This window comes from Oncorhynchus keta, chromosome 2 (genome assembly GCF_023373465.1).
Source record: "Oncorhynchus keta strain PuntledgeMale-10-30-2019 chromosome 2, Oket_V2, whole genome shotgun sequence".
NCBI lineage: Eukaryota > Metazoa > Chordata > Actinopteri > Salmoniformes > Salmonidae > Oncorhynchus > Oncorhynchus keta.
The window spans coordinates 26,011,076-26,017,255 of record NC_068422.1 but is presented as its reverse complement, the minus strand read 5'-3'; positions in this window follow the sequence as shown (position 1 = coordinate 26,017,255).

Below are 6,180 nucleotides of genomic sequence, written 5' to 3'. Positions count from 1 at the left end.
GGCTCCAAATGCAGGTGTTTCAGCCTAGTTCAGTGCTTTCAAATACGGAGCGTTGCGCCGTGATTGGCTCAGTGTTCTGTCACTCATGGGGATTACATCACTGCCAAGTGTAAGAGGAGACCTTGAAAATTCTCTCCCTTCGGGTGTTATATTAGAAGTGCCCATCCAAGAAGGCTCAAGGTCATTGGCCACAGATAAAATTACTTTAAATCATGTTATATGTAAAGTAGCTTTGATTGGACTGATCATGTCAACATACTAAGGTGGCAGGGTAACCTAGTGGTTAGAGTGTTGGACTAGTAACTGGAAGGATGTAAGTTCAAACCCCCAAGCTGACAAGGTTATTCTGCCCCTGAACAGGCATTTAACCCACTGTTCCTAGGCTGTCATTGAAAATAAGAATCTGTTCTTAACTGACTTGTCTAGTTAAATAAAGGTAATACTTTCACAATCTTAGCTAATAGTCATCATCATGAATCAAGTCGACAATCTACTGGCAAATCTTTCTTAATCCTTGTCATGTGAAGAGAAGTTATAGATAAAACGTATTGGGTGCTCAAAGGCCATTGGACATAAACATTACACAAGTTGGGAATCGTAAATTCAACGAGTGGTTTGGAAGGAATCAGTGACTGGCTGTGTGGTCCCAAATCTGGGATTAAGGGGCTCTTTTCAAAGTTTAAAATGATAAACATTTAACATTAGCCATGCTGTCAATGAAGCATAATTTGTGCCACGCTCAAAACTACTAACTCGGAACTGTGAAAACTTGACTTCACTTCGGTGAGTTCAAAACAACTGGGAATAAACAAGCTCCAACTGGGAAAATATATTTTGAACGGTCAACCAACTCGGAATTGTAAATCCAGCCTCCAGTTGTTTTGAAAGCATCATAAGCACCAAGGACTGCTGTGTTACCTTCCTGTTCAAGTGAGCACTGCACAACAAGGTGAGTCCAAAAATGTATTGTATGCTGCTGCATAAATTATGTAATATGCCAGGGAGATACAGTGGGGCAAAAAAGTATTTTGTCAGCCAGCAATTGTGCAAGTTCTCCCACTTAAAAAGATGAGAGAGGCCTGTAATTTTCATCATAGGTACACTTCAGCTATGACAGACAAAATGAGAAAAAAACATCCAGAAAATCACATTTCTTTTTATTTCTTGAATCACATTCCCCGTGGGTCAGAAGTTGACATACTAATTAAGTGTATTTGGTAGAAATGCCTTTAAATTATTTAACTTGGGTCAAACGTTTCGGGTAGCCTTCCACAAGCTTCCCACAATATGTTGGGTGAATTTTGGCCCATTCCTCCTGACAGAGCTGGTGTAACTTGAGTCAGATTTATAGGCCTCCTTGCTTGCACACACTTTTTCTGTTCTACCCACAAATTGTCTATAGAATTAAGGTCAGGGCTTTCTGATGGCCACTCCAATACTTTGACTTTGTTGTCCTTAAACCATATTGCCACAACTTTGGAAGTATGCTTGGGGTCATTGTCCATTTGGCAGACCCATTTGCGATCAAGCTTTAGCTTCCTGACTGATGTCTTGAGATGTTGCTTCAATATATCCACATCATTTTCCAGCCTCATGATGCCATCTATTTTGTGAAGTGCACCAGTCCCTTCTGCAGCAAAGCACTACCACAACATGATGCCCCGTGCTTCACGGTTGGGATGGTGGTCTTCGGCTTGCAAGCCTCTCCCTTTTTCCTCCAAACATAACGATGGTCATTATGGTGAAACAATTCTATTTTTGTTTAATCAGACCAAAGGATATTTTTCCAGAAAGTACCATATTTGTCCCGATGTGCAGTTGCAAACCGTAGTCTGGCTTTTTTATGGCAGTTTTGGAGCAGCGGTAAGCGGCCTTTCAGGTTATGTTGATATAGGACTCGTTTTACTGTGGATGTAGATACTTTTGAACCTGTTTCCCCCAGCATCTTCATGAGGTCCTTTGCTGTTGTTCTGGGATTGATTTGCACTTTTTTGCACCAAAGTATGTTCCTCTCTCTAAAAGACAGAACGCGTCTCCTTCCTGAGCGGGTTGACGGCTGCGTGGTCCCATGGTGTTTGTACTTGCTTACTATTGTTTGGACAGATGAACGTGGTACCTTCAGGTCTTTGGAAATTGCTCCCAAGGATGAACCAGACTTGTGGAGGTCTATAAGTTTGGCTGATTTATTTTGATTTTCCCTTGATGTCAAGCAAAGAGGTACTGAGTTTGAAGGTAGGCCTTGAAATACATCCATAGGGACACCTCCATTTGACTCAAATGATGTCAATTAGCCTATAAGAAGCCTTTATAGCCATGACATTGTCTGGAATATTCCAAGCTGTTTAAAGGCAGTCAACTTAGTGTATGTAAACTTCTGACCCACTGGAATTGTGATTAAGTGAAATAATCTGTCTGTAAACATTTGTTGGATAATTACTTGTGTCATGCACAAAGTAAATGTCCCAACCGACTTGCCAAAACTATAGTTTTTAACAAGACATTTTTGGAGTGGATGACAAACGAGTTTTAATGACTCCAACCTAAGTGTATGTAAACTTCCGACTTCAACTGTATATTGTGTAGTAAGATGTTAGTAGCCCATGTGCCTCACCCTAATAATTTGGTCTATTTACCCCTCTTCATTTTGCCTACCATTCTGAATGTTCTGCTGTAGCCTATAACCTGTTTTAGAGAAATTAATATTGTAAAAGCTTTCATTTTCTGCTTTTATGACCCCTTTATTTATCTTACGGTTCTGACTTGGGGTACAGGGAGAACACTGTTAGAATGGCCCATGTTCTGAATCCTGTCACTGTACATTTCAAAAGTGCTAAACAAATAGTTATATTGACTAACGTTACTTCCGTCCTAGCACACTCATTAATGTCTTAATTGAAATTAAAGATTGCCTCTTATCCGCTTGTCATCCCCTTATGCCATATTTTGTACATCTCAATTGTCATTAGAAACCTCATTGGTTTAAGCAAGTCAGCCATATCAGCTATGTAATTTTAAAAGGCAGTAAATGAGGCTGAATTAACTGTTTCGCTGCCAGATAAGGCTCCGCTGATAGCCAGGTGTAGCAGCGGTAAGATGCTGGGACAGCTTTATATAGGCCCTAACAGTTTGTGGGCACCGTTTGTTACCGTTAAAGTGCAATTAATGTATTGTTTAGTGATGTGTTGTGTAGGGCTTTTCTGGCATGCATCCCACTTTCTTTCTTTTTTTTTGTCCCACCAAGATTTACATGCTAAGATCGCCACTGGTAAGAATACATTAAGTAGTAGAGATGCTGTTCTCACGAGAAAGGATAAAGGTATTGGATCAATTTTGGATTGTGTACATGTACTCTTGCATGTGTGAACTAAAATATTGTTCTTTGATGGCTAAATAACGAATCATTCATTCTCTCTTCCTCCCCACCCCCATTGGTTGCACTGTTGCTATGTAGTGGAAATAGTTTTCATATCTTCACACCTATATGTAAAGAATAAGGAACAGTAAAATACAGTAAAAAGTGCTGCCAACTAGAGATCGACCGATAATCAGTCGGGACGGTATTTTGGGGTGATATTAGCACTTTCCTATCGGCCCTTGACTATCTCTCCTGTACTCTGTGCTGCAACATCTTAAAGAGTTCTATCATCCTGTAATGAAGCCATAACTTCTGGTGTGTGCGTGTTTTAGGATTTAAAAAAAAAAATTATACTTGCTTGCCATTTCATACTTTTCCACATGGTGGTGCAGTTGGTACATAAAACCGACATTGTGTCCTCAACCAAAATACAGACAGACCCCAATACAGAGGCATCTCGAGGGCTGCGTTTAGACAGGCAGCCCAATTCAGATATTTTTTTCTCAGTAATTTGTATTTTGACCAATCAGCTCTGAAAAAGATCTGATTTGAAAAGATCTGATGTGATTGTTCAAAAATACCAATTAGTGAAAAAAAATGATCAGAATTGGGCTGCTGTCTAAACGCAGTCATATACTCATAAGCAAATGGGCAAAGACCACACATGGAACACTACTGCAGGTGGAATGAATGAAGGCCAAATTCACATTATTCACTGAACTTTATCACGGTATGGTTTTGATTTTAGCATTGTATAACACTGACTCAAATTCCTATAAATTATTTTGAATGACATTTGGAATCAGCCAGTGACTAGACACACAATTAGACTGAGCAATATCAACTTTTAATACCAGTTAAAGACAGGTGATTTCATAATGTTGAAATTAGGTATAAAATACATACTGTGTATGGCTTTGGTGAAAGGCATGTTGATGCAGCAATGTTGAGGTGACATTTTTGTGGTAACTGAAGCCACGACTCCCTTCTAACCATTGCTATTACAATAGCATATTTAAAGCACATTCAACAACATTGGATAAATCCAGGGGCACAAAGTTATATCCACAGAAACTTCCAGTCAGGCACGCATACATTTTACATATAATATGGGTGGTCCCAGGAATCAAACACACAACCCTGGCATTGCAAGCACCATACTCTACCAATTGAGCCATACAGAACCACATATCATGACAGAGCCCAGACAGATAGTTTCAATAACAGCACTAAGGAAATCTTAAGTGAAGGGCCCAACTTGAGAGTCTCCTTAACAGAAGATGGTTTCTTAGTGCTGCTATTGGCAGTGTCAGATTGGGCTCCATCAGCATCTTAAGTGGTCCAGCGCCTGTGTTTAATATAATAAGAGGCAATAGATGAGCTAGCAATGCAGCAGCCAGGGGAATACAGAGAGCCCACACAGAAGGGATCTGTTCTGTAACCCAAGGAAGAGTGTTCCCTGAACGTGCAAAAACAACCAAACACAGCAGGACATAAACAGGTTATCGTCTAATTTTCAGTCGGTATAATGTGAACTTTCTCTCTTGTTTTGCTTATGCTGTGTAAAATAACTCCTGTCATCCCACAGGAGAGGGAATGAAGTAGTGTGTTATTAGTGATCTAGGATTTCTCTCCTTGTGCGTTTGTGTGTGTTCTGTGATACTGTGTTATTACTGAAGTAAGGTTTCCCGATAGCCTCCTGTAGAACATCTCTCCCAGGACATGTTAGAGTGTGTTAGAGAGACATTAGGGTCAAACAAGAAGGATGACCCTTCTCCTCTTGCTTGGCCTTCATTTAATGAGTACCTCTGGACAACTCACAATCAACCCTAACCCGATCAGGACCAGGGCCTTTGTTCTTTTAAGCAGAAATTAACACTTCATTCACCTTGGTCAGCAGAAATTCAAAACGGCAATATGCCTTGAAGATCCTCCCAGGGAGTAGATGAGATAGTAGTGTTAAAACAGCTCCAAACTGAAACATGATTAGCTTGTTTTCTGGACAAATCAGCTAGTTGATGGCAGAGAGAAGTCTGGTGGATGAGATGATGTGTGGCCTGTAAAAATTGATCTAAGCGATCTCTGAGAGAGAGAAGCATTCCTAACTGTTGCGTCATCAGGATTCTTATAAGCAGGCTTTAGTCAATTCACAAGGTGTCATGACACGGAGTGCACATGGGGGCGACCTTCACTCTCATTCACACCAGAGTATGTGAGTGGAGCGGAGTGAGGAGTGGAGCAAGCCCAATTTGAGTGCAGAGCGAGTTTCACAAAGGCAAAAAATCTGATCTCTTAAAGGTTTTGTTCATTTTATTTTCTATACAATAGTCCAAGGAAGCGAAGGTAGCGCTCACGTCTGTAGCCACCAAGTGCTTTGAAAGACTGATCATGGCTCACATCAACACCATCATCCCATAAACCCTAGACCCACTCCAATTCGCATACTGCCCTTACAGATCCACAGATGATGCAATCTCAATCACACTCCACGTTGCCCTTTCCCACCTGAACAAAAGGAAGACCTATGTGAGAATGCTGTTCATTGACTACAGCTCAGCGTTCAACACCATAGTGCCCACAAAGCTCATCACTAAGCTAAGGACCCTGGGACTAAACACCTCCCTCTGCAAGACAAAGGAGCTGTGGACTGCAGGAAAAGGTGGGCCGAACAGGCCACCATTAACATCGCCCGGGCTGTAATGGAGCGGGTCAAGAGTTTCAAGTTCTTTGGTGTCCAAATCACCAATTAACTATCATGGTCATAACACACCAAGACAGTCGTGAAGAGGGCATGACACCTTTTTCCCCTCAGGAGACTGAAAATA